The sequence below is a fragment of the Anguilla rostrata genome, chromosome 13 (genome assembly GCF_018555375.3).
Source record: "Anguilla rostrata isolate EN2019 chromosome 13, ASM1855537v3, whole genome shotgun sequence".
Classification (NCBI taxonomy): domain Eukaryota; kingdom Metazoa; phylum Chordata; class Actinopteri; order Anguilliformes; family Anguillidae; genus Anguilla; species Anguilla rostrata.
The window spans coordinates 42,028,952-42,046,421 of NC_057945.1; the positions used below are offsets into that span (position 1 = coordinate 42,028,952).

Here is a 17,470-nt window from a genome sequence, read left to right on the forward strand (position 1 = left end):
GGTCTAAGGGCTGTGGGGCCTAAGAGCTGTGGGACCTAGGGGCTGTGGGGCCTAAGAGCTGTGGGGCCTAGGGGCTGTGGGGCCTAAGGGCTGTGGGGCCTAGGGGCTGTGGGGCCTAAGGGCTGTGTGTCTAAGAGCTGTGAGGCCTAAGAGCTGTGGGGCCTAAGAGCTGTGGGGCCTAAGGGCTGTGTGTCTAAGAGCTGTGAGGCCTAAGAGCTGTGGGGCCTAGGGGCTGTGGGGCCTAGGGGCTGTGGGGCCTAAGGGCTGTGTGTCTAAGAGCTGTGAGGCCTAAGAGCTGTGGGGCCTAAGGGCTGTGGGGCCTAGGGGCTGTGGGGCCTAAGGGCTGTGTGTCTAAGAGCTGTGAGGCCTAAGAGCTGTGGGGCCTAGGGGCTGTGGGGTCTAAGGGCTTTTGTTTGGGTGCAGAAGCGTGAGGTCTGTCAGCCAGACTACCGCTCTGTCTTTACACAGCGCAACTCCCTCCTGGCTGGCCTCCCAGCATCAGCCACCAGACCCCTTCAGCTCATCCAGAATGCAGCAGCACGTCTGGTTTACAACCTCCCTCGTGACTCCCACGTCACTCCCCTCCTCATCTCCCTCCACTGGCTACCAGTGCAAGCTCGCATCCGGTTTAAGACACTGGTGCTTGCTTTCCAAGCAGTCAAGGGGTCAGCTCCTGGTTATCTGCAGAAGATGATCAGACCCTACAAGCCGGCCAGATCGCTCCGATCGGCTACTACAGGGCGGCTGATTCCTCCCCCAACACGAGCAGCAACAAGGTCTCGACTCTTTGCAGTTCTGGCCCCACGATGGTGGAACGATCTTCCAGTGGAGGTCAGAACAGCAGAGTGTCTGAGCACCTTCAAACGGAAACTCAAGACGCACCTCTTCTCTGTGTACCTCTCTCCTCTTCCCTAAACCCCCTCCCATAACTATTAAAAAAAAAAAAAATAAATAAATAAATAAATTTTTGGTTCAGACTATCTTGTTTCTCCTTAATGTATGCTATCATAGTAAAGGCTTTTTATCTGCATTTTGTTCAATGGACTTAAGTGGACTTGATCCTGAGTTTGGTTACACTGTTGTAAGTCGCTCTGGATAAGAGCGTCAGCTAAATGCCTATAATGTAATGTAAATAATGTAATGTATGAGGTCATCAATGTGCACCCAGGCCAGTGCCGAGCTTCATGCTGTTACTGGCTGTGGGAGACAGCCTCCCTGATAGGCTCACCTCAGCAGCAGCCAGTGTGAGGAAACAGTGAAGCCTCTGTTTCAAATGCAAATAATCTTCCACTGAAAGCAGCCCTCTGTCTCACTTAGGTTTGTTTATGGTCAAAAGTGAACCCTGCTCTTTTATTTCTTTTTATGCATAATTGGAGCTTGAAGTTTTCAGAGACTGCATGTGAAAACCCTTTTAGTCAATTAAAGCACTAAAGTATAATAAATGAATGAAAATTATTGTTTTCATACAAAGTTGTGGGATTACAATTTAGTCTTCAGATATTATTTTACCTGTTGTAATGCTGCCACGTTCAATCTTTGTTTTTTCCTGGCAAGTCAAGGAGACATTTATTTCCATATTAGGGTTACCATATGTTTGTGAGAACAGGTGCTGTAATCCAGTTAGTCATGTGACCTTATAAACAAAAGTTGAATCACCTCCTCCTGAGTGTGACTCATGCTTGGCTGGAGATAAGCTGCTGTCATGGCAACTGTGGCACCTGCAGGGAAAGGTGTGTCAGAGAGCAAGGTGTGAGGTTCAGGAAGTACAGAGAAACAGGGATTTTATAATGGCTCTGATCAAGAATGCAAAATATGCCCATTTCAGGCTCAAAAGCCTGAATTGGTTTACCCAACAACAACACGATGAGGACACATAAATCCTGATGGCAGGAATGTTAATATTAACAAAAGCATAAAACTGGAAATGTAACTGGAAGAGCGAGAGTTATGTATTTAATGTTACACACAAACCAGACCACTTGTTATAAGTCCAAAGAACTGCGGTATTTTACAACTGCTGTAATTCTGAGACAAAGCATTGCACCTATTACCTGTTTTTATTAACTAGAAAAGAACCTGACCATGCAGCAACTAAAGGCTCATACATACTTTCCGCGTTCCGCGTACAGCTGCGGACTTGTACAGGTCGCGCGGACGCGGTTGCATTCATACTACAACTGAGGGTCCGCGTCGGTCTGGTGTACCACGCATGCGCATTTCCCGAGCCACACTCCATTCCAGTTCCATCCACAGAGTGAATGCGTAAGTGAATGCAATGATGACCTATAAAACGCTATTCCAAAAGCAAAATTAGACATGCTATACATTGTTAGAAAGCTTATACTCTCACCTACTGAATAAATGAATTGTCAATCAAGACAGACTGTACTAAAAAGGGTGACAATGCCGTAAACAACAGGTGTACTACGCACATCTATTTTGGAAGGTACCCAGTCATCACAAATGCGCGTGTATGTCACAACCGATATGACCACTCAGTCTCAAAAGGGACATCTCTACGCGTAAAACCAATGGGAAGGTTGTATATTTATTCAATATTTAGTCCCAGATATTGACTGTAGAATGACATAGTATCATTTAAAAAAACTTTGTCTCGTTCATTTTGTTTTTCAGTGAGCAGCGTTTTCACTGCCGTATTGGCATATCTTAGGGCTATTGACGGGTTTATCTTGTTGCTATGAAGGAATACGATTTTTGAGTGGTGAAAAAATATTTTTATGAATACCCATATAGACAATATAAATGTGGGTAACGGCGGATCTCCTCGCACAACCTCTCTTCAATACAAGCATCCATTTTGTTATCTGGAGCATGCGCAGTCGGTGCGCCTGCTATGCGTACAGTCCGCGCGGTTACAAATTTTGGGCTGCGCGCGGACCCTCACGGACATGGGCGGATGACGACATTTACGTCACGCGGACCAAAGCAGACCCTCGCGGACGCGGAAAGTATGAATTGGCCTTGAGAGACAGAGAGAGAGAGAGAGAGAGAGATCACTGTAAGTGATACAACTGGCTCTAAATTAAGAGCATTCAGAATGCTGCGGCTCGTCTGGTCTTCAACCTCCCCAGACACTCCCACGTCACTCCCCTGCTCACTACCCTCCACTGGCTGCCTGTTATAGCTCGCATCAAATTTAAAACATTGGTCCTAGCATACCAGGCAGTCAAGGGATCAGCCCCAGCATACCTCCACAAGATATTCAAACCCTACATGCCAGCCAGATCCCTCCGTTCTGCTACCTCAGGACGCCTAGCACCTCCCCCTCTTCGCACCTGCACTTCCAGAACACGTCTCCTGTCTGTTCTGGCCCCACGATGGTGGAATGACCTCCCTGTGGAGGTCAGAACAGCTGAGACACTGACCCATTTCAAACGACGACTGAAGACTCACCTCTTCAGGCTGCACGTCTCCCCATCCCTCCCTACCCCCCTGTAAATGACTGTAAGCTTAGGGTTGTAACTAGGCAGCTGTTTCGTAGGTGACTTAGGTGCATTAACTGTCTTAACTACTGCTTGTATTTTTTCCATAGACTGCGTTGTTGCTGTTCTCGTTGTTAGTGTTAATCAGTTTAACCTTCAGGGTCCAAGTTGAACTATGCGGTTGTTCCCTGCACTTGGACCGGTACTTCTCTCTAGGGGTTTCATCATACTTGTTCCTGGTTATGGTTATACACTTTGTTGTACGTCGCTCTGGATAAGAGCGTCTGCCAAATGCCTGTAATGTAATGTAATGTAAGCATCTGCAAAGCATATAACATAGACTGTTCACCTGTATTACACCTGCAGACTGTTCACCTGTATTGCACCTGCAGGCTGTTCACCTGTATCACACCTGCAGGCTGTTCAGCTGTATTACACCAGCAGGCTGTTCACCTGTATCACACTTGCAGGCTGTTCACCTGTATTGCACCAGCAGGCTGTTCACCTGTATCACATCTGCAGGCTGTTCACCTGTATTACACCTGCAGACTGTTCACCTGTATTACACCTGCAGGCTGTTCACCTGTATCACACCTGCAAGCTGTTCACCTGAATTACACCTGCAGACTGTTCACCTGTATTACACCTGCAGACTGTTCACCTGAATTACACCAGCAAGCTGTTCACCTGTATCACACCTGCAGGCTGTTCACCTGTAATGCACCAGCAGGCTGTTCACCTGTATCACACCTGCAGGCTGTTCACCTGTATCACACCAGCAGGCTGTTCACCTGTATCACACCTACAGGCTGTTCACCTGTATTACACTTACAGGCTGTTCACCTGTATCACACCTGCAGGCTGTTCACCTGTATCACACCAGCAGGCTGTTCACCTGTATCACACCTGCAGGCTGTTCACCAGTATTACACCAGCAAATACACAAGGCATGGGGGCGTCTGTGAAATGCTGGATGTAGGCGTCCAGTGTGGACTGTGCAGCAGGAAACCGGAGAAGGCCAGTTGAAACTGGATCCCTGCAGCGAGTTCTACTGAATACTCAGTTCAGGTCCAGTCGCATGTCAATCCCCCTCTAATTGGACAGCAAACCTATGCCAGCTACACTCAATGACCCTGTGAAGCTCCCATTCAGAGCTGGAGAAAGAGACTCAACATAGCAGCACCAGAGCTGGACCGAAAAAGGGCTCAGCAATGACTCTCATTCACGCTTCTGGGTCAGCAGATTCTGACAGAACTCTCCAGAATCCCCCCAGGATGGTGGAGCACCTTTACACTGAGGCAGCTGAACCCTCAGGCCTGTTTCTGCTTCCAGTAAGACTTTCAGACTTTGACACAGAGCAAACAGATTCAGCAGAGACCTGATAGTTATCATACCTTTTGACTGCTTTGGCTTCTCTGTTGTGGTGCACAGCCAGGACTAAATTAGTTACAGTACAATTTCAGTCAATCTGAGTTATCCAAGTTTACCACACAACAGCACACGATTTTGGCCCTTGCCATGATTCCACTACCCTCACGCCAGGTGCATTGTGGGGAGGTTTTTTTTTTAATAGCGGGAGCCATGTTCACAGGACCTGACAATGTTGGAGCTCCATTCAGGCCAGCTGCGTGACTCAGATGGGAGGGGGTCGGGGGGGGGGGGGGACACAGGCAAACCCAGAGTCTTACAGGGAAACTACATGCAGAGCAATGTTGGCATGGAAACAAAGACAGCTAGCCTTCATCTTCGGCCCAAAGCTCAGCAGCTCATGTGAGGTTGCAGTGAAGAAAGCAGGTCATGAATGAGGACGCCAACATCCTGCTCTGACATTCTAATGCCCTTTTAAAGAAAAGCCTGATGGTCTGTTTAGGGGCACAGGGATATTCTCATGTGCTGTTTTAGGGGCACAGAGTATGAACACAAGCTGGGCTGAAACAGCACAGGATATGAACACAGGCTCCTCTGAAACAGCACAGGGTATGAACACAGGCCAGTCTGACATAACACAGGGTATGAACACAAGCTGGTCTGAAACAGCACAGGGTATGACAGGCTCTGAGAGCACAGGATATGAACACAGGCTCCTCTGAAACAGCACAGGGTATGAACACAGGCCAGTCTGACATAACACAGGGTATGAACACAAGCTGGTCTGAAACAGCACAGGGTATGAACACAGGCTCCTCTGAAGCAGCACAGGGTATGAACACAGGCCGGTCTGAAACAGCACAGGGTATGAACACAGGCCATTCTGAAACAGCACAGGGTATGAACACAGGCCAGTCTGAAACAGCACAGGGTATGAACACAGGCCCCCCCATGGCCAGAGTTCTCTCAGTCAGGGAGGCCTGGAGTATTTATTCAGAGACTAATAATGAGATGAGAAAGCATGAGAAGTACCAAAGTACACTACTCATCTGAGCCCAGTCACAGAGGTCAGTTCCAGCTCTGAGCTATTTTTAGCATTCTAATAAATGTGACTTAAACATTTTGAATGGAATTCAGTTTAATCACCCACTGTCATCAGAAGCTATTTTCCTGTTAAGTGTGTGTCTAAATTCACAGTCAGTCAGGATCTGTAAATTATGCATCGGACATGCTCAGGCAGAACACACCCTTCCTTCTGCAGATACAGGGCAGGTGGCAGGCAAAACAGCAGAGGTGGGGCCAGGGGGTGGAGCGGGGGGTGGGGGGGGCATTCTTAATGTGGGTGTGGTCTGGTCTGGTCAGGTCTGGTGTGACACTGGCACATTCAGGCTGCAACTGGTTTGGTGACACACACATCTCACACACATAGACAGACACGCACACACTCACACACACAGACAAACACACATACACACAGACACACACACAGACAAGCACACACTCACACACAGACACACACACACACTCACACACAAAGACACACACACAGACACACTCACACACACAGACACACACACACTCACACACACAGACACACACTCATACACACACACATAAATGGTGCCATATGTGCTCCCACTCTCTGCTACTTTTTTAAAGGAACTAAAGTCATACCTTTTACGGAACATTATTAAACTAATTACATAACAATCAAACGCACAAACAATTAGCCTGTATTCCGTACTGCTTCATTTCCTCACAAGTTAGCGCTAGCTAACCTGCGAGCACTATGAGCGTAGATCAGTCAGACAGGGGGAAGTCAGAACAGCATTCTCTCAGCTATTTCCTCTCAGCTCGCTTCCCGCACACCAAACACTAACTCAAATGCTACACATCACCAGCTATACTAAAGGGAAAATGCCATAGAGCCTTTTACAGAAAAGCAGCAGGTAATATCATCGCAGGACGAAATGCAAAAAAGCACAGAAGCCGAAATATCTGGCTGATTCTGGTTCGTCAGCGAGATGGAAAAAGTGACACTTCAGTCCTGTGGCGAAGAGCTTGTGAACCATCACAGAGGCGGGGCCTGAGGGTGTCATGTGACGAGCCTGTGGCTTTGTTTGCAGATGTGCCAAACCCTCACACCAGCGCTGCTCCCTCCGGGTCGTTTGGGTTTGCTCACCACACATGACCTCCTTACAGACGCAGCCATGCACCGGCGTGCCACAGCCTCCCCTTCTCGCTCCCTGTTTTAAACGCTCATGTTGTTGTTACACGTGACGTTCCACAGGCGACATGAGTACTGCCTGCACCCCCCCCCCTTTCCCCGGCAGAGCAGTTTGTGGGATGTAGGGGATCTACCCTGTGCTGCGGTTCCGCATGCTTACGAATAAAGCCAAGTTTACCAACAACAACTTACTGATAATAATCTAGACTGCAATTTGAGAATCAGACCGAGAATCTTCAGTGCAGTCTGAGGACTAGACCAACAACGGGCAGGAAAGATTTGAGCTTAGCAGGCCAGGCCTGAATCTCAGCAAAGATTGACTTCTCAAATAAAAAAGGCACATACATAATTCAGCAACATAGATTTCATAGGTTACATAGATTCTACTTCTACCCAAATAAAGCCAGAAACCACTACAGACACCAAGCACGGGCCTGCTAAATGACTAAGTCAACCATTTTAACCATGGAAGGGTCTGCACAGACAAAAGCCGCGTTTCCACCAAAATTACCCGGAACTTTCAGTCCCAGGAACTACTTTACCAGGAACTAAAAGGTTCCTTCAGCCAATGGTTGTCTGCGTTTCCACCGGGGTCTAAAGTACCGCGAAGATTAGGCAAATTAGCCCACTGACGTATGAAAAAGCAACGTTGTCGTCGGTCCGTCTGTTATATGATTTCTTCCGTAACCCCATACTACCACCGAAGTAGCCTACATTATTTTCTAATAACCGGGACAGCCCGGAGGGGTTTATTCCACTTATACAACGGGTTACCAACAATGACTATATATGGTTACTTTTGTATTTATTGATTTTCATATATCCTCTCAAACACATTCATTATGTTTTTATGCGAACATTCGCTTTCATGTCTTGACATCCGAAGCGACAGAATGCATTCACATTTATATACTGGCAACAACAGCAGAAAACATGCACACGTTGTAAACAATTTGCTGTTTGATTACTTTCTCGTCGTCAATTCCATATAGGCTAATGGCAAAATGACAAGAATAGAACGAAAACTCGGACTTGCGTGAAAATGTAAATTTAGTAGTGGTACAGCCACCGTTTGCTTTCCTTCGAAGTTACTGCTAGCCGAGCAGCGAAGTGTGCCCTCCAGATGCGAACCATGCACCATAAATTAGTCCATAGTCTTCCTGGTCTTTTCGTGGAATTGAAAAATGGCAGTAAAATTACGGCAGTCTGAAAAAGCTAAAGGGAAGATTACTAGAATTAACCTGTTATTTTACCCGGATAAAAAGTGCGGATGGTGATTTCCAGTTTGCTTGTACTGTATCACCAATGTTAATTAAGTTAACTACCGCATACCTCACATAACTGCTTCAAACGTTGAGTCAATTACAACGGACTAACAAAGAAAATCCGGAAGAAATATTCAGCAACCGAATTAATCCGTTTGAATGTTTTGGTAGCCTACGTAATATGCTGTCCCAGCACGAATGCTTAGCATTTTATAAAACGAATACTAAAGCAAGAAAACAACAGAAGAGCACACGTTATAATTCCAAGACGTTGACAGGCTATAACCAAAACTAGGCTACTGCGCCGCATAACATACAAGTTTGATTTGAAGTTATTATGAAAATTAATTGGTTTGCCGCTGCATATTTTCAAACATGGCGGGTAATGGCGGAAAATAAATACAACACAAATGCTGCGAGTACTCGACCAATCAGAAATGTTCAGCGCTACAAGCTCCACCCAAAAGGTTCCTGTACTTTCGGAAAGTACTACCCCCCGAGCAGGAACGTTTTGGGGGGTAAAACAAAGCCCCCAGAACTACATTTAGACCCTAGTTCCTGCGGTGGAAACGCACTGAGTTCCTCAAAAGGTTCCTAGTTCCGGGGTATAGTTCCTGCGGTGGAAACGCGGCTAGAGCCGCCATTTTATCCTGAAGGGGCACATTTTGCCTGTAAGAAAGAAAACCGTAAATCCATGAGACGAGGAGGTTTAGTCCTCATATTCAGAAACATGCTGTGTACTGGTAGTCATGTTTAGTTCAGCCCTGCCTGCAGTAACTCAGACTTTCGGCCGAACAGCCCAGTCCTACACGGCCAAAGTGGCATAACCGCTGGGCTGACACTACGGTGTGTCAGAGCTGATACTGCCCCACCCTTCCTCAATAAAGCAGCGTCTGCCACAGTGTACCACCCTTCCTCAATAAAGCGGCGTCTGCCACAGTGTACTGCCGAGCCACATTCTGCCACAAGTCTCCACCCTGGCAGACAGCGATAAGGAAAGGTGGAAGAACAGCTCCATCATTAAACAAAGTAGCATTCCAGATCCCATCTTACACCTGATGGTTAACATAGCCTGTGCTGTACAGGTGCAATTCTAATGAACATGACCACTCATTGGCATAGTGTACATTTGATCCTTACAGAATTAACTTTTACCCACGGGCTATACCAGCTACTTGGGTCCAATCATTGCATCAGTCTTTTGCCTTCCACCAATCACAGTGGACCAATCACAGAGTCAGCTGCATGTCTCCTGCCAATGGCAGCATGTTATGATTTTTATCCTCCTTTTCTCAGAGCGGTCCAAGATGAACAATAATCACCTTCCACCAGGAAGGCCAAACCAGTCCGGGGCTTAAGGTGCTTAGTTTGGTGGACAGGTATTTACCTGAAGGCAGCGTAGGAAAGGCTAAGCTGTCACTCACTGGACTGCAGAACAGGGCAGCTGCTCAGACTCTCCTGCCTCTCACAATAAAATCCATTTCCAACAACTCTTATTCAGCAAAAGGGGATTATGACACGGAACTTACCCAGAAAACAAACTCTTATTCAGCAAAAGGGTGATTATGACATGAAACTAAAATTTAGATATATAAGACATGGCAGTAAACACACACAGTGTGTGAAGTACAGTGGTCTTGGATACTGGGGTCTGGTATACTGTAATCCATTCTCTTCTTGGTCAGACGAGTGTGCACTTGTGTAATCCATTCTCTTCTGGATCAAAAAAGCTGTGTGCTTGTGTAATGCATTTTCTTCTGTGCTGTGTGTGATGCTGTGCTGCAATGCTGTGCTGTGATGTGCTGTGTTGCAATGCTGTGCTATGATGCTGTGCTGTGCTGCTGTGCAATGCTGTTGCATATGGATGGACAGTGTTGGCTCTTTCCAAGCAGGCCCCAAGGCTAACCGTCTAGCAGGCCACAAGGATAACTGTCCAGCAGCCCACAAGGATAACCGTCCAGCAGGCCACAAGGATAACCGTCCAGCAGGCCCAAAGGCTAACTGCCCTGCAGGCCCCAAGGCTAACTGTCCAGCAGGCCCCGACACTAACCCTCCAGCAGGCCACAAGGCTAACCATCCAGCAGGCCACAAGGCTAACCCTCCAACAGGCCACAAGGCTAACCCTCCAGCAGGCCCCAAGGTTAACCGTCCAGCAGGCCCCAAGGCTAACCGTCCAGCAGGCCCCAAGGCTAACCGTCCAGCAGGCCCCAAGGCTAACCGCCCTGCAGGCCCCAAGGCTAACTGTCCAGCAGGCCCCGACACTAACCCTCCAGCAGACCACAAGGCTAACCATCCAGCAGGCCCCAAGGCTAACCGTCCAGCAGGCCCCAAGGCTAACCGCCCTGCAGGCCACAAGGCTAACTGTCCAGCAGGCCACAAGGCTAACCATCCAACAGGCCACAAGGATAACTGTCCAGCAGGCCACAAGGCTAACCATCCAGCAGGCCACAAGGCTAACCCTCCAACAGGCCACAAGGCTAACCGTCCAGCAGGCCACAAGGATAACTGTCCAGCAGCCCACAAGGATAACCGTCCAGCAGGCCACAAGGCAAATCATCCAGCGGGCCACAAGGCTAACCCTCCCGCAGGCCCCAAGGCTAACCGTCCAGCAGGCCACAAGGATAACCGTCCAGCAGGCCCAAAGGCTAACCGCCCTGCAGGCCCCAAGGCTAACCGTCCAGCAGGCCCCGACACTAACCCTCCAGCAGGCCACAAGGCTAACCATCCAGCAGGCCACAAGGCTAACCCTCCAACAGGCCACAAGGCTAACCCTCCAGCAGGCCCCAAGGTTAACCGTCCAGCAGGCCCCAAGGCTAACCGTCCAGCAGGCCCCAAGGCTAACCGCCCTGCAGGCCCCAAGGCTAACTGTCCAGCAGGCCCCGACACTAACCCTCCAGCAGGCCACAAGGCTAACCATCCAACAGGCCACAAGGATAACCGTCCAGCAGGCCACAAGGCTAACCATCCAACAGGCCACAAGGATAACTGTCCAGCAGGCCACAAGGCTAACCATCCAGCAGGCCACAAGGCTAACCCTCCAACAGGCCACAAGGCTAACCGTCCAGCAGGCCACAAGGCTAACCGTTCAGCAGGCCACAAGGATAACAGTCCAGCAGGCCACAAGTTTAACCGTCCTGCAGGCCCCAGAACCACTCCATCAGCTTCTGTTTTTTTGATAAATTTAAATTCAGTAATTTCAGTAATGAAATGGTGTGTGGCTCCTGCTCCTTTAACAGAGCGCAAACGGTTACCTGTTCAGGTGGAGAATCTGAGTTGAGGACATTTGCAGATATTTATTGGATTGTGTACATTTCTCCAGTGTACAGAATGGGAAGTTCGCAGGCTTCTTCTAAAAGTAAATGGCTTCTATATTCTTCATAGGAGGGGAGACCATGTCCACTATAGACTAAATATCCTGGTGAACCATCGTACAGCACTGGAATCTCTCTGAGCAAACAAACAGCCACAGTAAAGCTGAACTTAAACATAAACACACACCCCAAATTTCTAACTGTTTCATAGAGAAACACAACAAAGCATTAAAAAATGCTTTTGAAGCACGAGAATAACACTTGTGAACAAACCAGGAAGTAACGTCTGAACAGGAAGTAAGGAGGAGCGTATGACTTCAGTCATCCGCATTGTTTTAAAGAAACGGCTCTCTGTAAGACACCCTGAGCAGGGGCGTCTTCCCAGCGAGCGCATAAACAAATAAAAAGCGCAGTGATTATAAAGCCCTATTCTCCTCCGGGCCCCGGGGAAAAGGCTCTCTGCGTCAGAGAGAGCACAGGAAGCCCTGTCACCCCCGCCTGGTTCCTCTCAGATTTGGGTCCCCTCAGATCTGACAGCAGGGGCACCCTGAGCCTGGGCAGGAAAACAAGCCAGCCCAGCACGGGACAGGCTCCATGGAGCCACAGGCCTTTCTCTTTAGGGACATGTTTGTATGTATTAATAGTTTACTAAGAGTTCAACACAAGACTTTACTGTGTTTGATTTGGATTTCCACATGAAAAAGTTCAATTCCAGCTGAAAAAACTTGTTTATTCTTCTTTTCAAACGTATGATTTACATTTTTTTAAACATAAGAATCAACTATGATTTTTAAGGCAGCATGTTAGTTCAAACACACTTTCAGGATGTGAGCCAGATGGTCTTACTGTAACTGATGCCTTATTTGGGTATTACTGATGCGTACATTCTCAGAATATCTGTTGGTCTGTTCAGGGAAAAGCTGTCTGTATGACGCTGTCTCGCTTTGACTAAACCAGATGGCGTACTCCTGCTACGTGACCAGAGCTGAGTGAGGCACAGACAGGGTTCTGGCGCCCCCTGGTGGATAACTAAACAAAGAAATACTGTAAGTCACCTGTGACAGGGCATGTTTGATCATTTTGTCTGAATTTTATAAATGCAACCTACAGAAGGCGCTGATGGGTAAACTGTATTTCTAACATAAATATTAAATATGCAGACACACACGGTCAGTTCTTTATGGATTTGACGGGTGAACCGCCTCACACTAACCTGCTACAAGGCCTTCGCTTTACAGCACCTCACTGAGCTGACCAGCAAACTAGCCAAACCCCACTGAGCTAACCAGCAAACTAGCCAAACCCCACTGAGTTAACCAGCAAACTAGCCAAACCGCACTGAGCTAACCAGCAAACTAGCCAAACCCCACTGTGCTAACCAGCAAACTAGCCAAACCTCACTGTGCTTACCAGCAAACTAGCCAAACCTCACTGAGCTAACCAGCAAACTAGCCAAACCTCACTGAGCTAACCAGCAAACTAGACAAACCTCACTGAGCTAACCAGCAAACTAGCCAAACCTCACTGAGCTAACCAGCAAACCTCACTGTGCTAACCAGCAAACTAGCCAAACCCCACTGAGTTTACCAGCAAACTAGCCAAACCTCACTGTGCTTACCAGCAAACTAGCCAAACCTCACTGAGCTAACCAGCAAACTAGCCAAACCTCACTGAGCTAACCAGTAAACTAGCCAAACCCCACTGAGCTTACCAGCAAACTAGCCAAACCTCACTGTGCTTACAAGCAAACTAGCCAAACCCCGCCATGCTTACCAGCAAACTAGCAGAGGAACACTGTTTACCAGCAAACTAGCCAAACCTCACTGTGCTAACCAGCAAACTAGCCAAACCTCACTGAGCTAACCAGCAAACTAGCCAAACCCCACTGTGCTAACCAGCAAACTAGCCAAACCCCACTGTGCTAACCAGCAAACTAGCAGAGGAACACTGTTTACCAGCAAACTAGCCAAACCTCACTGTGCTAACCAGCAAACTAGCAGAGGAACACTGTGTTTACCAGCAAAATAGTAGAGCCACACCCGCAACAATAGAGGCTACTTTTGGCATATTTTCCCATCCAATTATCTCAAAATCACGAGTTACTTATCTCAACAAAAGTTGCTTTCTCGTCATCATGGCTTGAGATCTCAGTATAACAAAAGCAATATTTAAACAAAGCAATTTCTACCTGAATTATAAATTTATACCTAGGATTAGGATCAGAGTAAGGATTAGGGTTAGCATCAGGGTTGGGATTAGGGTTAGGATCAGCGCTCAGTGAGTCCCTTTCATGTGCTCACTTTATTCCTCTGAACATAAAATACAAACTGACCCTGAGAGGCAGAAAACTGAAACCCAGGAATTATTATTTCAGGCTTGATAAAAATAAATCCAATAATGGTGGCATTATAATAGCTGTAATTGCATAAATTGTTAGACTGAAGTATGAGTTAAATAGGCATTTTGAGGGAAGGAAATGTTATAAAGGAGGAGGAGGGTTGCTTGGCTTTTATCATGGATATAAGCACTTAACTTCATTGCTCTTATAATCCCATTCAGTACTCGTACGGTGAGAGGTAATTACTGTGCACTAAGTGGTTCTGCAGAGCACCAACCTTCATTTGAAGCACTTTTGCTTTCCTACCAGCAGAGGGCACTGTCCAGAACAGGACATTCTGGTTCCTGCGCCAGGTTCTCATCCATTATAGTCTTTGTGTACAGGTGGGGTCTGCCACCAAGCATTAAACCAGGATCAACTTCACATAATTTTGACACAGGATGTGGGTTAAACCGGATTTTGTTTTGAATGTGCTGGATTAATTGTTTGGGGCAGACTGTACAAATTCATGCTGATCTATGTTTAAGCCCTGCTAGTGTACACTATGTCCTATCAGCACTGGACTGGAAGGACCAAAGTGCCATCAAGACCAAGTCAGCCGCATCACCACACAATGCATCACAAACAGCACATCACACACAGCGTGCCACACACAATGCATCACAAACAGCACATCACAAACGGCACATCACACAGCGTGTCACACAATGCATCACAAACAACACATCACACACAGCGTTTCACACAGCACATCACACACAGTACATCACACACAGCGTTTCACACAGCACATCACACACAGTACATCACACACAGCACATCACACACAGCGTTTCACACAGCACATCACACACAGTACATCACACACAGCACATCACACACAGCGTTTCACACAGCACATCACACACAGTACATCACAAACAGCACATCACACACAGTACATCACAAACAGCACAGCACACACAGCACATCACACACAGTACATCACACAGTACATCACAAACAGCACATCACACACAGCACATCACAAACAGCACATCACACACAGCACATCACACACAGTACATCACAAACAGCACATCACACACAGCACATCACACACAGTACATCACAAACAGCACATCACACAGTGTCGCACACAGCACATCACACACAGTGTCACACACAGCACATCACAAACAGCACATCACACAGTGTGTCACATACAGCACATCCACACACAGCACAACACACACAGTGTGTCACACACAGCACATCCACACACAGTGAGTCATACACATCACAAACACACACAGCATTTAATATAACCCAACACAGCTTCACACCACTAAACCACATCACATTTAATTTAACACAACATAGATTCACAACCATAAACTGCATTGCATTCAACATAACCCAATAGAGCTTCACACCACCAAACCACATTGCATTTAACTGAACTAAAACTAAACTACATCATATTCAATGTAACCCAACACAGCTTCTCAACCCTAAACCACAGTGCATTTAATACTGCCTAAGTGGGCTGTGTAGTATGGGAGGTAATTTGGAAAGAGCTGGTAGATTACCTGCTGTAAATGCTTCTAGACCACTTACAGGTACCAAACAGAATACCTCCACATTACACAATCAGACAGGAAGACGAAAACAAAAACAGAGGAGATTCAATATTAATATTTCAGAAGCTCCAGCATTAATACTGCATGTGCTTGTATATTTGCTCAGAACATAGAGAAAAAATCAGCTGGGGAGCCTGACACTTGACAACCAGGCAGGTACAAAACATGCATAAATACAGTACATTAGAAATCCTCACATTAGAGTTCACAACTAGGCTTCTGTACTGCTCACTACACACTAGCCTGTAGACTGCTCCTCACACACACCAGCCTGTAGACTGCTCCTCACACACACCAGCCCGTAGACTGCTCCTCACACACACCAGCCTGTAGACTTCTCCTCACACACACCAGCCTGTAGACTGCTCCTCACACACACCAGCCTGTAGACTGCTCATCCCACACACCAGCCTGTAGACTGCTCATCATATACACCAGCCTGTAGACTGCTCACCACACACACCAGCCCGTAGACTGCTCACCACACACACCAGCCTGTAGACTGTTCCTCACACACACCAGCCTGTAGACTGCTCCTCACACACACAAGTCTATAGACTGCTCACCACACACACCAGCCTGTAGACTGCTCACCACACACCAGCCCGTAGACTGTTCCTCACACACACCAGCATGGAGACTGCTCCTCACACACACCAGCCTGTAGACTGCTCACCACACACCAGCCTGTAGACTGTTCCTCACACACCAGCCTGTAGACCTCTCCTCACATACAACAGTCTGTAGACTGCTCCTCACACACACCAGCATGGAGACTGCTCCTCACACACACCAGCCTGTAGACTTCTCCTCACATACACCAGCCTGTAGACTGCTCCTCACACACACTAGCCCGTAGACTGTTCCTCACACACACCAGCCTGTAGACTGCTCACCACACACACCAGCCTGTAGACTGCTTACCACACACACCAGCCTGTAGACTGCTCCTCACACACACACAGCCTGTAGACTGCTCCTGACAAACACCAGCCTGTAGACTGCTCACCACACACTAGTCTGTAGACTGCCCACTACACACAGCCTGTAGACTGCTCCTCACACACAGTATGTAAACTGCTCCTGACAAACACCAGCCTGTAGACTTCTCACCACACACCAGGCCGTAGACTGCTCCTCACACACACCAGCATGGAGACTGTTCCTCACACACACCAGCCTGTAGACTGCTCACCACACAACAGTCTGTAGACTACTCCTCACACACACCAGCCTGCAGACTGCTCCTCACACACACCAGCATAGACTGCTCCTCACACACACCAGCCTGTAGACTTCTCCTCACAGACACCAGCCTGTAGACTTCTCACCACACATACCAGCCTGTAGACTGCTCCTCACAGACACTGGCCTGTAGACTCTGCAGATAAAGAGACATGCTCAGTTTTCTTTTATAATGGCCATTATAGCTGGGGGTAGCAGGGCCATTCTCTGAGACAGTAATTGCCCCTGGGATGTATCCAAATAATTCATTTTCTTATAAATAATACATCATGTGCATGTCAATGACTACACTGCTGCTACTGCAATCATTCCGCTGCACAGACTCAGACTCCATTACATGACTGCATCAGCCCAGCACAGCGAACACAGTATATCATTTCAGGGAAGCATATTCACAAATCACCAAGGCTTTCATAAATTATGCAAAATCACACACTGCATTGAGCAATAAAGATTCAACCGTCATTAAATGCAATTCATTCAACTGTGTTTGAAGCAAAGTAACCCAACCCTTTCTGAGCTTGTTTAGCAGTTTTGTGTATTCAGATTACAGCTCAGATTGTGCTGCAGGTCAGGGTGACAGACGCTCCTTAAAGACAGAGAGACAGTGCCGTGTGCCGTTGCATTTGAGGCATATGCTGGCCGACTGGG

At 47.5% G+C, this 17,470-nt stretch overlaps 1 long non-coding RNA gene across 1 annotated transcript; it reads right to left on the reverse strand.

Annotated features, from left to right (window-relative positions):
* Positions 1–1,655: 1,655 nt before the first annotated feature.
* Positions 1,656–14,026, reverse strand: LOC135237788 (uncharacterized). The gene is made up of 2 exons (XR_010324917.1): positions 13,718–14,026; positions 1,656–1,718 (listed from the first exon to the last, which is right to left on the reverse strand). It is a non-coding gene; the product is annotated as an uncharacterized LOC135237788 (long non-coding RNA).
* Positions 14,027–17,470: the final 3,444 nt, after the last annotated feature.